Source organism: Gavialis gangeticus, unplaced genomic scaffold (assembly GCF_001723915.1).
Source record: "Gavialis gangeticus isolate Ggan-Ray unplaced genomic scaffold, GavGan_comp1, whole genome shotgun sequence".
NCBI lineage: Eukaryota > Metazoa > Chordata > Crocodylia > Gavialidae > Gavialis > Gavialis gangeticus.
The window spans coordinates 116280846-116300863 of record NW_017729031.1 but is presented as its reverse complement, the minus strand read 5'-3'; positions in this window follow the sequence as shown (position 1 = coordinate 116300863).

Genomic DNA, 20018 nt, shown 5'->3' with positions numbered 1-20018 from the left:
ACCTTTATATCCTCTGTTTTTCTCTTGAAGAGCAAAATAGAGGACATAAAGGCCTTGTAGCAATAGAGGACAGAGTAGCCACCCTAAGGACCAGTCTGATCCCCTTCCCCTGCCCAATCTGGTGCTCTGTTTTTTTATTTTTCCCTTAAAAACCAATTATGTGCCAACCTAGTGAAAACATAAGTATGTACATGAGGCCAACTGCCAGCTCAGCTTTACACGGTCCGGGACTATCCTACTGTCCAAATCCAGTTTACTTTGGAGCCATCCTTAATTAAACCCTCTCATACAAAGAACACATCATGAAGACAAACGTGAAGGTGAGCACTCGGAACAATGTTCTATATAAGCTCGCCAATTCGAACTGGGGAGCTAGCCCCTCAACCATCTGAACCACAGCTCTGGCTTTCAGCTTCACCTCTGCCAAGTATGCATGCCTTTTACGGGACGGATCCATACACACTAAGCGCCTTGACCCCATTCTGAACAACAGCTTCTGATGCATCACAAGATGTTCGAAGCCTGCCAGCCTAAACAGCGTGTACCTGCTGGCTGGCATTGCTCCACCTGACAGGAGATGTGCAAGGGAGGAGTTGTGGGGGTGGTGGAAAAAGTGCTGGGCAGCCCATCCAGTGCATGTGGCTGGGAAATCAGGGCCAGTGGGCAGCCCATAGAGTGGGGGGGGGATCCAAGGGGATGCCCGTGTAGAATGTGACCCCCAGTTCTGTGGCCGCATGGCATTTGGCCCCTGGCTGCCTGGAATTTGGGCAGCCTCGGTCTGTTCAATAAGCCAGGAAGTTATTTTGGCAGCATCATTTTGAATGGATAGGAGGAAACCAGATTGCATTTAAGTCCCAAAACAAGAAAATTACAGCAATTATGTTCTGAGAAGGTAAAGCATTGAATTAGAAATTTTAGCATGGGGGAGGAGACAAAACAAGAATGAATGTCATTTTAAGCAAAGAAAGGCCATTTTGTTCATGTTCACGTGGCTTTTATAGCTGTTAAATCTGGGCATCTCTGGGCATCTCTGTTACAGCTGTTAAATCTGGGCATCTCTTTAAGGTATGCATTATACATTCAGTATATGTTGGTTCGTAACTAACACTGGGGCTGTGCTAAGGCACAGTAGTAACAAGCTATTGCACAGTACCATAAAAAGAAAACGTGCAGGGACACTACTGCGCAGTAATGCCGGTTAAGGTGCAGTCATTCAGTACTTGGCTATGCACAGAAGTAACAACTGCACAGTCCATTGCTCATGTAGACGTGGCTTGTGTGTAGCATTAAACAGCAAGCTCCTCCTCAGTCCTTGAAGCTGTGCATTCAGTGAGCCCGTGATGTATTAGCTCAGGACTGCAAATTACAGAATCTAATGAAACGTTTCGGTTTTTTAATTTTTTTTTCTTAACAAACTTGGCAATTCCATTAAAATCTACTTGAAAAGTCTAAGCAAAACATTTAAATTTATTTCTACAGCTTCAAATCTGGCCTATCTGATCCTGTCTGCATTACAGTAATTTTTAATCATACAATTACATAATTTTCAAAGACAGCATATATATTTCTCCTACAGTTGAACATGAGAAGGAGATAACTTTGCAGCAGGTGCTGGTACTATACTGCTTTGCAACCAATTCTTATATAGCCCACATATGTAAGAATTATATAGCCTAAATGAGGTCCTGCAAGGGGCCTCATGCAGCTAAGACCAGCATTAATTGGCTGTAGCATGAGCCAGGTAGTGAGGCAGGCAACTGTGCTGGATCAAAGAGAGAGCAGAGAGGTACAGGACAGGCAGTGTAGCTGTAGAGACCAGCTGTGAGGGAGTAGAAAAGAGACCAAAGCGGGTAGGGGAGGCCATGAGGGAGGCATAGAGGAAGGCTGAGGTAGGCAGCCTGGGGAACAGAGTGCATCTAGCTAAATAAGGTAGGAAATTGGATTGTCCTGAGCCCAGTCATGCAAGTCAAGGGTGCTGCTAGCCACATTTTAATCATGTAATATATGGGTGGCTAACCTAAGGCACAAGTGTATCATGGAACACTGAGCCAGGCTGGGGACTGATTGGCTAAGCAGCAGCTCTACAAAAAAGGGTCTGAGGGTTACAGTGGACAATAAGCTGAATATGAGTCAACTGTGTGCCCTCATTGCAAAGAAGGCTAACGGCATACTCGACTGCATTAGCAGGAGCATTGCCAGCTAACTGAAGGAAGTAATTATTCTCCTCTATTTGGCACTGGTGAGGCCACATATGGAGTACTACATGGAGTACAAAAATGATTAGGGACCTGGGAACATGACTTCTGAAGACAGACTGAGGGAACTGGACTTATTTAGTCAGGAGAAAAGAAGACTGAGGGGGGATTTAATAGCAGCCTTCAGCTACCTGAAGGGGGGTTCCAAAGAGGATGAAGCTAGACTGTTCTCAATGGTGGCAGATGACACAGCAAGGAGCAATGGTCTCAAGTTGCAGCAAGGGAAACTTAGGTTGGATATTAGGAAAAACTTTCATTAGGAGGGTAGTGAAGCACTGGAACAGGTTACCCAGCAAAGTTGTGGACTTGCCATCCTTGGAGGTTTTTAAGACCTGGCTAGACAAAGCCTTGACTGGGCTGATCTGGTTGGGGATGTCCTGCTTTGAGCAGGCAGCTGGACTAGATGACTTCCTGAGATGACTTCCAACCTTAATTTTCTATGGCCGTGTGTAGAAGAAACGAGGGGCATGTGTGCATGACACTTTAAAGCAGGTTAAAAGCTTTTGCACCGCTTGAATGGTACTGGTGTTTGCACGCGTCAGCAGCATATTATGCAGTCATTCTAGCCACTGTAGCAAATTCGGCAGCATAATGTGCCTTAAATAACTTCAGCTGCAGCAAACTAAAACTCCTCCAAGAAGTTTTAGTTTGCTGCTCTACAGCTGCGGAGCAAAGCACCAGGCTCCGTGTAGCTCAGGGGCTCTGCAGGGAGTCTGTGCAGGCAGCCTGGCAAGGCAGCTCCGCCCAAGAAAAGTGGCCAGCCTGATCTTTTTTTTTCCCCTGGTGCCTGCCTACCTGAGCTGCACGAGGGCCCAGTGCTTCCCTCTGCGGCTGCAGTGCCCCCTGGGACCACCCAAGCTGGGTGCCTGCAGGCAGGTGCTGCCTACGGGGGGGTCCGCCATTGCCACAGAGGGAAGCCCCAGCCCCTATCCCCAGCAGCCCAGGGACCTCTCCACCCACTGGCAGCTCACCCTCACCTCCCCGCCACCAGAGAGGCAGGTCAGTTTGGGTGTGTGCAGGACACAGGGGTTTAAAGGGCCCTAAATTGAAGTGGTGTTTTTAAAAACCCACCACTTCAATTTAGGGCCCCTGTTTCATCCACACACACCCTATAATGCTAAGTGCCACAAGTGGCACAGGCAGCCTTATGTGTAGGGACCTACCTAATCCACAGGGGCTGTCCCCTGATTGCACAGGCAGACTGCAGGCCCACACAGGGCAGAGTGTGACAGGGCCCCCATCCCCCGATTGGCCCAGGGACCTTAGTGGCTCTGCCTCTCACCACTGATTGGCTGCTGGGGGCTGCACGGTATGTGGTCTCGCCCCTCACTGCTGATTGGTGTGAGGCTACATAAACAGGTAGCCCTGGCCGCTAATCAAAGGGGAGGAGGTGGTCTGGTAGCCATCTTGTCAGCAGCAGTTTGAGTGGGTAGTCAGTCCTATCTGCCAGCACTTTATTTTTAGTAAGTTGTTTTTTTTCCCTGTGGATTCCACAGGCATTGCCCACATTTTGAGGGCAATGCAGGATTTCATGGAATTCACAAACTGTGAAATCACAAAGTTGGTAAGTTCCTACTTATGTGGGACACACCAGATCAGGCAGGAGACAACAATAAATAGGGCAGAAAGCAGAGCAACAGATCTGGCAGGGGAGTGGGATCAGAATGGTTCTTGGGAAGGGTACAGGGTTAATTTGTGGCATGCCTGCCAGAAAGGTTGGCCGTTACTGATCTAATAGGTGAAATAGTATTTAGGTCCTTGTGTATACAAACACTTAGATATGAAAGTTTCATAGATTCATGCTGATTTCAGCCTATGCACAGAAATGTTGCAACTCTTGATACTGGGTCAAAAGCTATTTTGTAAATTGCATTTTAAATGAATTAATTCTTTATGAATGTAGAACTCAGCTTAGGTACAATATAGGAGTAGAATAAACCCTTTTTTAATATTATTAGAAGACTGAAATATATAATTGTTATGGTGACATGCGATTTTTCTAAAAAAAAAAAAAGTGCTTCATTTTCTGAAGCCTTCTGGGCTGGATAACCCATTAAGTTCTAAAATGAGCAGCACATATGCACAATTTCCTTCTCCTATTTACTTGTATTGAATTGCTCTTTAAAAAAAAATAAAACACCACTAATGCATCCAATAACGTGTTTGCAGAAGCCCACTTTATAAGTTTTGTTAATGTTCCTCTTCCCTTCACATGTGTTCAAGACCTAGGCCTGGAACCCCCCCCAAAAAGCACTGACTGACATTAATGGTGCAAATTCAGGCTGTCAAAATTGTGAGGTGACATAGTGAAATATATGTAGTCCAGAGGCTTTTGAATACTTGCATAATTAAACAGTTTATACCCTTGAGAGTGTAAATATCTACAAATCATGAAATCAGGTTGCAGCAGCTATTGAATATATGCAGTTACAGTAATGTGTATTCATTCTGGAGTATTTTCTGTTGCCAGTAACTTGTTGGTTAATGAATTTTATGTCACCTTTTCAAATTATAGTCTGAAAAAGCACAGCACATACATTTTTGTACCTCGTTATTTCACTTCTTTGAATGAATATTTACTTTGTAGGTTTTCCCTTTTTAAGTAGACATGTGAGTTACCTGTATACAATTAGTCACAGATTTTTTTTCCTCCAGTGAATGTAGGTCAGATTTTGCTAACTATATTTCATACAGTATCTTAAGTAAAGGGTAGAAGGAGGAAGTAACAGTAAAAGCTCTACAAATATACACATACACATGCACAATTTCTGTATATGCTATATGTAATAGCTACAAGAAGATGAAAAACTACAAATAGTATACCACAGCAAGTGAGGAAAAAACCATTATTAGAAATAAGTGGTGGTAACATACTTCCGCTCATAATTTCTCTTTGCTCTATGTCAGGGGCAGGCAATTATTTCAGGCGGAGGGCTGCTTACCAAGTTTTGGCAAGCCATTGAGGACCACATGACAGGTTGCTGGGGGCAGATAAATATTAAATTTTTTAGAGGCTCTGAGGACCGCATAGAATGGCCTGGTGGGCCACATCCGGCCCGTGGGCTGCATGTTGCCCACCCCTGCTCTATATCACAGTGAGTCTGGATTGTAAACTGCTTGGAATAGGAGTATTGGGTCAGATCCTCAGGCCCTCTCTAGAGTACATACTGGCACAGTAACTGGTGTAACAGACTGAAATGGCTCCTGTTCTGCAACCCCAAGCTTCCATTCTCATTGAGGGATGAGATATAGCCAGAACATCTCTGTGCCTGGCTATTCTCTTTCTGCCTACCCCCTGTGGTTTTACTGGCAGCTGTGAGCAACCAACCTAAATTAGAGCAACAGTTTTTCTCTTATTTATCCATAAATGTACACTTCTTCTTCAAGATGCAGTTATAAAAAATAAAAATCCTAAAAACGAACGTATAAAAATTACTTCTTTCTAGTAAGCCAGGAGGGGAGAGGGAGCTCTTTTTTCTTGGGAAATGTCACACATGCAGTCATAGCCACCAATATCAACATTTAGAAAGAGAGCTCAATTAGCTACATGAACCTATACCACAGGTCCGTAATAGTCAGGCAGTTCCAGAATCTAAATGTCACAAAGATGGTTTAGTCACCTTCTACCCCCTGCCCCAGCCCTGTCTTGTACCAGAAAGTGATTAACCTTACTGACCCATCATCACTCTACTCTCTGTGAAGTACCATATGCCATCTCCTAAACTAGGCCTGTCCAACTTAGCAGCCAGGGATGCATGCCACAGGGACCATACCAGCAGGAGCTATGACTCCCCCAAGCTGCATGCCAGCCATGCGCATGGGCATTCCCTCCCACCCCAGCTGCACTGTGTGCACAAGCATCCAGGTAAGCTCTCCTCCTTCTGCTGCACTGTTTGGTACCCCACCTTACCTTTGGCTGCCCAGCCATGGGCTCCCCTGCTGCACCATGCTGTATGGGTGCTTCAGGCTCCTGGCTTCCTGCATACCCTGGGGTATGTGCACACAGCAGAAACCAGAGGAGATAGGGGGAATCCCAAGCAGCTGGAGTGATAAGGGCAACAACAGCCAAGTGTGAGTTCAGGGGTTGCATAATAACCCCATGTGGGCCGTAGGTGGCCAATGAGCCACCAGTTGGACAGCCCTCTCCTAAGCAATAAGAACAGGAAAAACATAATAGGTACTTAACAGCTGCACAGTAGCCACTTTAGGGTAACAGCTGCTTGGGTCTGCCAGATTTATGAAACCAATCCTCACAAGGCATACTGGCAAAAATGGTAATGAAAACACAAATCTGCTGTTGGGAAAGTTGTTCCTGAAGAAAGGGATATATTTATCACTACAACAGTAGATACTAATGTTTACTTGTAGTCGGTTTTCCGTTACGTGCTGCCTCACTATTGCATCAAATTGCTTTACTTAAGCAAAAATAACAATGTAGTTTTTTTCCACTGTTCTCCCAAGAGTCAGGTGCACACTGAAACAGTCAAGAAACAAATCTGATTTCCTCATCTGCACCTGGGTACAAAGGTTAGAACTTCTGTCACATGATTGGGGTCAGTCTCTGTTGACCCCAATAGCTACTATTTCACTTATTTGCAGATTGTAAATTCATACGCCTGATGCTTTAAAGGTGTGAAAAGGCTTTGGTAAATAGATGGAAATATAATGCACTGAGCAATGTACAGACTTACCCAATAGATCACTTTAATCATAATTCTCATTTAATTTGTAAAGTAACCCCCCAAAAACTATATATGGTTTTATTAGTCAGACACTATTCTTTATGAATATTTGCTCTTGGCTGCAGATGCTTGAAGGATTTACTCACCATGTTTTGTATATAAGCTGATGGAGGGGCTATTACAAAATGCATAAAGTCAGTCAAAAGGATATAATTTCTGCAAACATAAGTTAATGATTACAGTGACAGATAATAGCACTACACCAACTGTGCAGCAGTTCTCCAAATGAGGATGTTAAAAATTGTCAGTCTCCATCTGCTCTTTTTATTTTTAATGGAACACCTTTCTTCCAGAAAGCTGAAGAAATGTAGACTAGATTGAATCAGCATTAGGTGTGTTGCTTCATAACCCCAAGCAAAGGGTAACTATTAATGGGTCAATATTAGACTGAAAGAAGTTCTCAGTTGAGGTTCCGCCAGGGTCTGCTCTGGGTCTGGTGCAGTTTATCATTTTTATTAAATACATTAAATGCAGAGATTGAAAATATATCAGTCATACTGGCAGATGACACAACACTAGAAGGGACTGCAAAGATAGGATAGGATAACATTCAGAAGGGTCATATACTGAAGAGCTGAGCTGCAGAGCACAAAAAATTCAACAAAGACATCTGTAAGGTACTACACACAGGAAAGAAAAGTCACATGCGCAAATGCAGGATAGAGAAACTGAGCTGGCATTAGCCCTGTTGATAAGGACCTGGAGGTTATGGAAGATCACAAACTCTGCTTAAGTCTGCACTACATAGCTTGATAAAAAAGAAAAAAATACAAGTAGGAGTACATTAGTGCAAGACATGAGAGGTGATATACCAATCCACTTTGTGATAGTTAGACCTTGGAGTTCTGTGTCTGCTTTGGGGCACTGCATTTTAAGAAGGATGTAGAGAACCTAGAAAGGATCAAGAGGGAGATAAAGGCAATAAAGATGTTGGAATGCAAGTTGCCTGAGGAAAATATTGAGAAAACTACTGGTAGGTATATTTACTTTGATTAAAAGGAGATTTGGGTGAGGGGGAACTAGTAGTTTTCAGATATTTGAAAGGGTGCCATACAGATGATAGAGGGAAAATGTTCTTCCTTGCTTCACAAGGCATTGGGTTTAAACAGAAGCAAAGTGGATTTAGATCAAATTTCAGGAATGACTTCCTAACTATCCAAACAGTAGGCCAGTAAAACAAGTTGCCCAGGAAGCTGTGGAATCTCCTTCCTTAGAGATGTACAAGTAGAAGCTACATAGGCATCTGCTAGGGATGTTAAAAACAGCAGATCCTGTATCCTGGCACAGGATTAGACTAAATGATCGTAGGATCACAGGAAAGTAGGGCTGGAAGGAACCTCATGAGGTCAACTAATCCCCTAGGTGCAGGGAACTATGGTGGCCAGTTCAGCTGGCTGCCTTGGAACTTGTAGAGCTACAGAGGTTCAGCAGGGAACCTTTGCGATGGTAGTGTCAGGCGTGCTCTGGATGCTTGCAGCTGTGATGTGAAAGATGTGGAGAGCCTGGAGGTCCTGTGCAATGCTTGCAGTCATTGCACTGGTTATGTTGCACTCTCTGAGCAAAGAAGAAATGGATGATGTTCATCAATTCCCAACTCTGTGATGAAAGGTACTGGAACTCCCTCTGTAGATACCGTGTCAGGCAACACCTCACACAGAGCCACTAAAGCAGGTCTTTCCTCTCCAGAAGGCCTACACAATAGCTGAGGCCTGCAAACTCCAGCTATAGGCACAGTAGCAATTATACCTCAGATAAGCCTTTACACAGCCCTCCTGTGCCCCCACCTCCAGTATGAGAACCTGCAGTCCTGATCCTGGGCTGAGATCAGGTGGGGCTCAAGTTCAAGGGCTTCCAGCTTTCACTGAGGAATCAGGGCTTTAGGGTCTGGAGCAACACCCTTCCATCTCACATTCTGGAGGTGGGAGGGGACTACAGCTTGGGCCTCAAGTTCCGTTGATTCATCTTATCAACGTTGTGCCTTCCCACAACACACCAAAGAACCTAGCCCTTCAGACACCAGTTGAGTGGGTCTCAGTTTAACTGTACTTTCCACTCCCCTTCCCTACCTCTAGTTAGCAAAGCATCCTCAGTTTATTCCATGCCTTTTCATAGTTAAGTTACAGACTATTTCAGCTGCTTAATAACATTACTTTTTGACTCACAAAGGATTCACTGGATGTGTCCCATGCCTTGTTTGGTTATGTCCTCCTATTCCATGGTCTGGCACTGCTGAAAGTGGCTAGTGAGGGTGTCCCTAATAGTTGTGTCCCAAGGGTACTGTGTATTGATTCCCCAAATCCACCAAGCTTCCTCTTCCCAGTCTCCCAGAAAGGCCTCACAGATGCTGTGTGGGAGGCAGTCTGAAGCTCATGGCTGCAAACCTTTAGGATGGCACAGAATACCCACATACTGCTTATCTCACTGTAGACTTGCCCACACTCTGGCAGGTTTAGCCAGCTTTCAGAGGATAGCCATGAGCTTCTCCACAGTTGGCGTACTCGCATGCTGGTCACCACTTAAGCGCCAGTTCCACCTCTGCATAGATCTCCATGGAGATACTACAGCACAGCCTAAATTTCTGCCACCGCTGCTCATTATCCCATGTCCCCAGGACTATAAGTTCTCACCAGTCACTGCTCATCTCCCTGGCTCAGAGGCACCAGTGCGCAGCTGGTCCCAGAGAAGATCATTCCCTATGGTGTCTGGTGCAACATCATCCTTATGCATGTTACAGCCAGCAGCACAGAGCAAGAAACACGTCTTAAAGAGGCATCTTTAAGTGCCTCTGTCACGGTGCCTGCTCTGCCATGCCGTTGGTCGCAAGCTGGAAGAGGATGCAGCGCATGTGTCTTGACTCTGCCTCAAGCAGGACACGAGAGACAACAACTCAGCCAAAGACTGCAAGGTGAAGAGAAGAAGTGGGGGAGTCCATTCCTGGGTCCCTGTCATGACTGTTCCACCCCTGTAACTGACCAGACCTACAGTGATAAGAAGCACCCAGGACAACAGAGAGGGTGGGGAGGCAGACAGACAGCACTCGCCCTGTCTTACTGGGCAGTTCTTAGGGGCCTCCAGGAAACGGGACCTGAAAGGCATGCTGGGATTTTTGCTATGCTGCGAGCATGGCCTCGCAGCTACTGTGAAGTGCTTGAGCTGGGAGGGGCCTGTACATCTATATGAAACCAACTGATGATTGGTTGCAATGATGATGCAACGTTTCAAATGTGAAACAATTCAAATTGAAGCAGAATATCTGTCCATACCCTTAACTTCATGGTAAATAGGGTTACTGGTAAAAGAAAAGAAGATAGACGTTTTAGCTTTATTATTATTTTTAATTAGATTTTGGAGGGAGTATTCCACCTGAGTCTATTGCAGTACTGCATGAATTCTTCTTCCACCCTCCTTCTGGCATATCTGTTTTTAAAAACTTCATGCAGATCTGTAAGTTGAATCATTCCAATAGCTATCCATCATAGAGAAATGACTCTGATATTTGGTGACAGTTTAAAACTGTTAATGTACATCGCTGCAGTCTGGATGGATGCAAAGTCAGTTACCAAATAACAGGGAACACAAAGACGCTTGAAACATTGTATTTCATCATTATAATTCAAGCTAAAATTGTCCAAAGGCTTAAGAAAACTGCATAGATAGAGGATCATCATATTAATTAGTTCTAGTTTTATTTAAATCTCTTCAATGTGACTTGGTTCCTGTGAGTCACAGTGCTCAGTGTAACAATCTGTCTTCTACTTCAGTAAAGAACCTCTACCTTTTAGGCTGAGCTGGCTGCCCCTTTATAGGCCACTCCATCTCCCATAATTATCTTTTTTAGCTGAGAGTAAATAGTATTTTCTTTTTACCACAGAGAACAGTATCTTTCCGAAACATATGCTAACTTTCAACACGTATTGGCAGACAGAAATGAAAAATCCATGCCCTGAAGGAAAACCTTCTACCTATGAACCAAAAATGTAAAAATTCTTGAGCTACATGATGAAATTATTTAAGACAGCAAAGTCCAATCTCCTCTAGTTAGAAAAGTCAAAGGGAGATAATTAATTCTAGACTCAGATTATCTGTGAAATATCACCAGGAAATCCCTGTTGATTAGTCCTCAGCACAATGGTCGTCTACATCTTGCAATGCTAGCACCTCCGTAGGGGGCCTATTGTAGGTGGACATGGGGAGAAGTTAAAGTGTGATGCATTATGACTATCCCTGAATTGTACATGGTCCCAAAAGAATTGTAGTCAGCTGGTGCATGTCAAAGCTGTCTCTGCTGAGCTGGACTGGAGAATCAAGAAGCTGTAATTGGTCATCTCATCTGTTCTCAGCTGCTTCTCTTCTGGAGTGTAAAGAGAAGGTGGTGCTAAGACCTCTCTTACAGTTTCAGTTTCATAGTAGCTAGGGTCAGGAGGGACCTGATCAGATCATCTAGTCTAGCTCCCTGCCACAGGCAGGAATGAATGCTGGGTTCACAAGACCCCAGACAGGTGATCATCTAACCTCTTTTTGAATTTGCCTAAGGTAGGGGCAAGGACCATTTCCCTAGGAAGTTGGTTCCAGATTCTGGCCACCCTAACTGTGAAATATTGCCTTCTGATCTCTAACCTAAACCTGTACTCCATCAGCTTATTACCATTGTTCCTCATCACCCCAGGTGGTGCTGGGGAGAATAGGGCTCTTCCTATTTGCTGATGATCTCCCCTGATGAGTTTGTAGGCAGCCATCAGGTTCCCCCTCAGCCTCCTCTTGTTGAGGCTGAACAGGTTCAGGTCCCACAGTCTCTCCTCATAGGGCCTGTTCTGCAGCCCTCTCACCAAGCGGGTGGCCCTCCTCTGAACTCTCTTCAGGTTGGCCACATCCATTTTAAAGTGTGGGGCCCAGTACTGGATGCAGTACTCCAATTGTGGCCTGACCAGTGTTGCATAGAGGGGGAGTATCACCTCTCTGGACCGGCTTGAGATGCATCTTTGGCTTGAGATGCATCTCTTAGCTTAGTGCGTGTTCTTTCTGGGGCTGCCACAAACAGGAGGGTTGTTAGGGTACTGCAAATTGTGCAGTTGCATGGAGCCCTAAACTGGATAGGAGCCCCCTTTGTATTAGTTTTATGCATCCATTTTAGTTGCATGGTTGTCTAGTAAAGGATAGAGGGCTACCCAGAGAAGGACAAGCTGTGGAACAACTTGGAGCTACTTTTCTCCTTCCCCTGCTGAAATGCATCAGGTGGCTAGTGTGGAGCATTTCAGTAGCTGCTGAAGGGAAGGGACAGCTGCTGACCAAAGTGTTCTGGGATCATCTCAGAACTGCTGTAGGGAAGGGGAAGTACCATGCTAGAGATAAATTTATGTACTTAAGTGTAAACATCACAGAGAGCAGTTCTGGGAAGGTAACATCAATTCATCACCAAATTCCCATTCTTGAGGGTCCCAAGTCACTCCAGCCCACAGGCTGTACATTCCTGCTTTGACTTTTTTAAAATAGAGGGTCCAAACCCCTCTCTAGACTGCATATTGCATAGTAACCATCCTACACTACTTTGGATGTAGCTGTCTCTAGGTTTTCTTTACCACCTTTTTCATTCCTTACAAAACCGCTCCCTATCAAAACCAAACAAAATGTTGTTATATTTGTATGTTAAAAAAAAAAAGTATTTTGCCATGTATCTTACCACAAAACCCTAAAAAATGAAAGTTGTTTGTAATATTTTGCCCAAGACATTCTATCTACTTACATTGCATTGGAGAAAAATGTTCAGATAAGTTATACTTTTAACTCTGGGTAGAACAAACTAACTTTGTGATTATTGGTAAAATGTATTAAGATGAAGATAACTTAAATTATATAAGGTACCCTTCTTTTTCTTTTTGGACAAATAAAAGCCACCAGCTGGTGAAAAATGCCCCCTCTGAGCCTCCATACGCTCCAAATATTTGCAACATACCAATGGTAGCGTGCTACAATCCCAACTGAGAGGCTATCCGAGGAGGTTAAAAAAAAGAGTTTAGGGATAGGTTTGCAAAAAAACTTCAGTGCTTCAAAATTGGTTATAGTAGCACCCAGCTTTCAAGTGCTTCTCTGCCTATTGAAATCCACCTCCCAAGTTATGTACCCAAGAATGGAACCACAAAAAACAGTAGGCTGGTGTTGAAGTAGATTTATCCAGGCCTCTAACTTGACTAAAAATTTATCCAGGCCTCTAACTTGACTTCAGAGTGAAGAAAAAAAATGCTCTTGCTTTGTCTTTTAAAATGTTTTAAGATAAGAAAAACCCTTCTGCTTATTATGTCTCCATGCACAGGTCCTTGGGAACGAATGTTTCTTTCTTTCCTAAAATCAACAAGGTGATAACAGTTCTCAAAACAAAATGTGTTGCTGAGCAAGCAACTGCTATGATATTCCTTTGACTCTCTTTTCAAGGATGCTTTGTTTAAATCATGTGTCTTTTCACAATTTTAGGTATAAAAAGGTATGTTAACTTGTAGAGAGGAGGAGTTCTGTTTTAGATCTCCTCCCTACGATTGTTTGTATGAGCGCCAACAAACTCAGACTCAGACTGGTTCTGTGAATTCTAATACCAAACACAACACAAAGTTTGATTTCTTCCACACTGGTTAGGGAGCTACATAAGTTAGCCAGGAGGAAGAGCCGTGGTGAGTGTGCATAGTTTGCACTCCTCACTCAGGGAGTTGGACATCTAACTCTGGCTTATAGGGATACGTACTCTTTCTTTTGGAACTCGTAGCCACAAACTCCTTCTTGGAGTTAGGCAAAAAAACTAGCCCTTAATCACAATACCTTCCTCATAGGAGTAGGTACCTATGCTTCTGTCTTTTCTTACTCAGTTGATCAGCAGTTAGAGCTCTCAACCAGGTGTGCAAGACCTAGATTAAAAGTCTTCCTCTTCCTGCATTTAAGTTCTCTTACAACTCTCCCAAAATGCCACAACAACCAGACTACAGGATGTTTTGTCATGGGACTCTTTGAATTTGTTGCACTTTACATACCACAAGTAAATTCTTACTGGAACACAGAGAGAGAAATAGAGAGAGCATACATGCAAGATTCTATAGGCTAGTGGTCATTTTGTTCATCTGCAAAAGGGAAGACTTAGACTCAGCCTTCTTCCAAAGAATACTGATTACAAGATGCTCCAATTTAAGATGTGACACAAGAAATGGAAATAAGTAACAACTGAGGGAATGGGATGAAGAAAAGGAGAAGGCAGAGCAGAGTTATCCCTGGGTAATTTTGATATGGTAAGTGTGGATCTTAATGGTTGAATTAAACCTATAATCTTAAGAACTGGTAAATTGCTTACTGCAGCTGATTTAGTGATGCCTGGAGTGGGCAGGAAAGAGCAACACTTGGAATCCATGGAGACTGCAACATGTGAACATGTGCATTGCTTGGAGATCTGAGAACTCTGCTACATAGAGCAGGTGAAAATTGGAGAGTTCAATGCAGAGCTGCAAAATGAAACAGAGCTCCACAACCATCTTAGCTATGAAATGCTATTAAAGTGCTGGTATCAGGGTTGCAACAGGATATAGGCTATCGGCTATCGGGATTGACCTTAGAGGGTCATTTCCAAGGGGATCAGGAACAGGCAAGGACTAGGAAGCAAAGCTCCCAGACAAGAGCTAAGAGTCAAGGGATCTGGACTCTTAGAGGCAGATCAGGAGGCAGGCAGCTCAAGAGACTGAGGTCTAAGGGACCAGGAGCCACAGACCAACGTAGAGTCAGGAACAAAGAACTGGGATCCGAACTGATGTCACTAACCAAAGGGTCTAGAACAGGCAGCTATAGCTATATGGGACTGGGATGTGGGCAACAGCATGGCTAAGGCTCAACCAGTATTTAGCTGTTTGAGGATAGGAATCTGGAGGCACAAGGGGTCAAAAATGTAGCAAGACAATCCAGAAGTACAAGGGGCCTTGGCTAGAACAAGGATGAAGCCAGGAAGCAGGACCCAAGACACAGGAAACCAGAAAAAGAGGGTTAAAAACCCAGGCTAGCTAGGGAGATATCTGTCTTACTGAACAGTCTGCTGGGTACTGAGAGGCCTGTTGCTTGAAAGAAGGCATCCAGCCCCTACAGGCCACTGGGGCCATGCAACCATGATAGTTAGACTACTGGCAACCAGGCCAACTCAGGTTAGGAGGGCCAGCTGATGGCAGCTTGGCCAGCCTGATGCCCTGATCCGTGATACCTAGGGCATATTTATGAGGGGCATAGGATGACAGAAAAGGGATTTCTGGCTCTTGAGTTAATATGTATAATGTGTGGAGTTGTCTTTTCAGTCCCCAAGTTATAGTTTAGAGTGGAGGGTGTTTGTTTTTCCCATGTTTTGGGGCTTTCCTTGTTGCCACAGAGGGCTGGGAAAGCATTTTTTTCCCCCTTTCCTATTGATACAGGTGTTGGGGGGTGGGGGTGAGGAAGGTGAGGGTTGGCCTTCCTCAGAAGCGCTGGGTGTGTAGGCTATAGCCAAGGCAAGGGATTTTGATTGGGGTGTGTTGGGACTTAAGGTTGGAGGTTCTTGATTAGAGGGTCTTGTTCCTCCACTCAAGGTCAGCATGATTATTGCATCTGGAATCAGAAAGGAATTTTACTCCAAAGCCAGACTGGCATGGAGAGTGTGTGTGGGGGGTGGGGTGGGGTTGCCACCCTCTGGTATGAGGTGTGGTCCTTTTCCTTGGATCTCAAATGTACTTTAACACAGGGTTTCCCAACCTTTTTCGCCCCATGGCACACTTACCTAAATAAAAAAAAAAGCACCACAGCACACTGGATGCACAGCAGGGGGGGAGGGCGGCACACGGCCACCTAGACACTGACATGGAGGGGTGGCACACGACCAGCTGGACAGCATTTTGGGCTGGAACCATGCTCCCTGTCTGTCTGTGTCCACAGCAGCGGCAGGCGGGGGGTGTGGCTCAAGCTCAAATGCTGTGGCACACCTGGACATGCCTGATGACATACCAGTTGGGCAATGCTGTTTTAAAAACTACTTTCTGTCTTTGCAGTGGTAGGGTGCTGACAGTACCTTCATCTCCATGCTGTAACTGAGGCAAATTAAGGTGTTTTCTGATGTTTTTAAACACTGTGCCTTATTTGTGTCGGAGGGTTGTTTCATAGATTTCATAGACATTAGGGATGGAAGGGACCTCACAAGATCATTGGGTCCAGCCCCCTGCCCAAGGGGCAGGAAATCAGCTGGGGTCAGATGACCCCATCAAGATAAGCATCCAAGTGTTTCTTAAAGGTGTCCAGAGTAGGTACTTACACCACATCTCAGGGGAGTCTATTCCAGACTCTGGAGACTTGGACAGTAAAGAAGTTTTTCCTTATGTTCAGTCTAAAACAGTCTTCCAGCAGTTTGTGACCGTTAGCGCAAGGGACTGGAACGGCGGGGTTAGAAGGGCCGGTTAGCTCTCTATGGGACGGTTAATGCGAGTCCAGCTCACGTCGCCCGAAGAGACTGGAGGTGAGGTGATAGTCATGGAGATGGAGAGTAGTTGAAGGTAAAAATTTATTTACTCACAGTGAGCGTTGAGGAGAGAAACGAGATGCAGAGAAGTAGACTGCTAATCATGTCGGGGCCAGCAATGAAGCGGCGTTCAGTGGTTGCTAATCGCGAACGGGAGGCGGAAGCTAGCTGATCAAGCTAGCGTCCCTTGTGATAATCGAAGTGGGTGATGAACGACCTCGCTTGGGTGTGGCTGTGCGTTCCCTTATATCACTCAGGTGACACACTCAATGGTGAGCTGGCTGTTTTCACCTACCACCTCTCAGGGTTCTGTGTCCCGGTCTTATTTGGCGTTGCAGACTAGCTGACCTCACCTGTGTTGGTGACGCTCTGATAACGAAAGTAATGGTATGGCAGCGTTTGTTTTACCCTTTTGTGGTGGTTGTGGGGAAGAAGGGCAGGGCTCGCCATCTTGGTGCCTTGCGCATCAATGCTACCATTATGGTGTGTGTATGACATGCCCCCTTGCATGAGGCAGCAAGGGTTGACTGTGTCCACACCATAGCGTCATATTCGCTTTCATTATATGGCGCTTGTACGGCCTCATAGCTATTTTGGTCAGCGCTGAGTAAGCATGTACATACAAAAGCAGATAGGCGAATTAGGCGCGACTTTAGCCATTGTAAGAAAAAACAGAACAAACAACAAACGGCAATACCTATCGCGCAAATAATCAGGGCGGTTAGCGCTAGTTTCTTCAAGTGTCCGAGGCCGAACATGTCGAGCCAGCCGAACATCCAATTGAGGTTTGACCCTACGTTGTGAGCTTGGCGCATGAGGTTGAGAGCGATGTCTATTCCTTCTAAAACATCAGTGAGGTTGAAACTGTCAACGTGGAATCGCAGGCAACAGTCTGCGAAGTTCTCATGTGGGTTAAGGGACAGGCGAGGGGTAGAGTTGTTGTAGATGCCTCCTAAGGTTTGACATAATCCCCCCGTTGTCGCCAGGAGGTAGTCAAGGCCTAAGCGATTAAGATACACAGCGTGTTGTAGGTCTTTAATAGCGGTTTCAATACTCTGGAAACCTGTCCGGGTGGAGTTTCTGAACGTTTCAAAAGCTTGGTTGAGATACACAAGCTTTGTGAGTGCTAGGGGGGTTCCGACACTTGGGAAAATGGTTCCCAGCCACTCAGGATGTGACATCTCCCCCCAGACATTTCATTTTTTCTGTCCCGGCCCATGTTGGTTGTGCGGCGTACTCTTTCCTGCATAGAAAGAAAAGTGGGGGGACCCTATGGCTGTAGTAACTAATGTCCACTGACTCTTCAACTTTTTTGGGATTGAAAGGTAAGCTAGGTGAGTATCGAGGTTGTACCATATCCAACCAGGTAGTAACTTTTGATTGTGCTTTCTGGAACCTGGCAGGACTGGGCAGTTGCCTGTTATTGCTGATTGTCCTTTTTTGGTTTCTGGGTAGATCATCCTTCGTGCGGATTGGGTACAGAAGTTTCTGAACTGCATTTCCGAAACGAGGGTACTATTAACTTTGAGGCCATCAGACAACGGACTAATACCGCATGACTGATGGGTGGAATAACATGCAGATAACATAACTTGGATTCCACTGGGTAGCCGATGTTCTGGTTGACCCGCGGAAATAGCAACCCAAACAGTCAGGTTAATGAACAGTTGAGGGTCTGAGTGGTTCACAGCTGGGTAAAATTGAAGGATAGTGGCGGCAATTGTTGTGGTACAGGTGACTCCGCCGGAGGATGTGGAATTGGTAAGCTGGACGATAGGGAGTCCCCCTTGGATTCATGGTCGGATCCCAATGGTAGTAACTGAAACCTACGATATAGTTAACTAATGAGTCTCGTCCCCGGCTTGCTGTAGACCGGGGCCCCTCATGGACCGTGTGTGGTGTCATTGATAGCGCCATGATCACCAATGCCAGGAGGGGTATGGGCCAATCGTGATTACGGACCACAGCGTTCACTCCCCCCAGTCTGGACGTCCAGATGGGACTGTGTAACATCATGGTGGTTTCTTCTAGATCGATTCGGTCGTAACCATAATCTATAACCATCTGGCCCAGCCAGACTAGTGGCGGTTGCCCTGGACGGCGTGCGGTGGAAGTGATTGGGTCACGGATCTCTGCCTGGGACCTGCTTCGCCAGGAGGTCGTTGTTACTGAGTGCCCGTCTAACCCGACTGTGACCTTAGTGGTGCTGACTGGGAGGGCCGTGACTGGTTGCAGCAAGTCTGGCGGGGGAGGTAGTTCCAGGTAGAGGCTAGGCAGAGCCCCTTTTGATGGCTTTACGTCCTGGCCCCCGTATGGTGGAGGTGGGGCGGACGGCGTGGGAGGTGTGGCCTCGGGTGGCTGTGCTGTCTTTGCCGGAGGCACTTCCTCTTTTTCTGTATCCGCAGCTTGCTGTACTGCTGCACAAAACTGAGACTTGAGATCGGAATATGAGCTCACGGCATTTACAAAGTGTTGGTAGAGGATACCCAGACACTTATGTTTGTCCCAGGTCAGACCAGTCTATTTGTGCACAGCTTTCCCGTGTGTCTCCAGGTCGCTGATAAGATCCCCGGCAATTTCGTGCCCCCTTGAGCATTCTTTTACAGGTGGGCAATGGAAATTATCGACCAGTATGGGAGCTCCTAGATCTTTTAGATGTCGCAGACCTCTGGCCCATGTCTGCATGGGGGTGGGATCTCCCATCCCATACCCCTTAACTTTCTTCAGGGACACAGTGTGTCCCTCATCATTTGGGCAGAACAGGGTTTTGGGGTCTGAGAGTAGGCAGCCGAGAGCAGCTGGCGACCCCTCGAAGGCCCATTCCTTTTGACCCTTCTTTAGAGACAAGTACCCTCGGCAGTCTTTTGGGGCCGCGCTTGCAGAGCGGTAACTCATATGCGTCCAAAGTTTGGTATCATCATCGGTGGTACGACAGCTCCGACCCCAGGGGCAGACAGTGACTAGCGGATCCGTGAATCCTGTTCGTGACGCCATGTCACGCTCCTGTCTGATTGCAGCGCAAAGGACCGGAATAGCGGGGTTAGAAGTTAGCACTCTATGGGACGGTTAACGCGAGTCCAGCTCACGTCGCCCGAATAGACTGGAAGTGAGGTGATAGTTACGGAGACAGAGAGTAGTTGAAGGTAAAAGTTTATTTACTCACAGTGAGCATTGAGGAGAAAAACGAGATGCAGAGAAGTAGACTGCTAATCATGTCGGGGCCAGCAATGAAGCAGCATTCGGCAGTTGCTAATCGCGAACGGGAGGCGGAAGCTAGGTGATCAGGCTAGCGTCCCTTGTGATAATTGAAGCGGGTGATGAACGACCTCGCTTGGGTGCGGCTGTGCGCTCCCTTATATCACTCAGGTGGCGCACTCAACGGTGAGCTGGCTGTTTTCACCTATCACCTCTCAGGGTTCTGTGTCCTGGACTTTTTGGCATTACAGACTAGCTGACCTCACCTATGTTGGTGATGCTCTGATAACGAAAGTAATGGTATGGCAGCGTTTGTTTTACCCTTTTGTG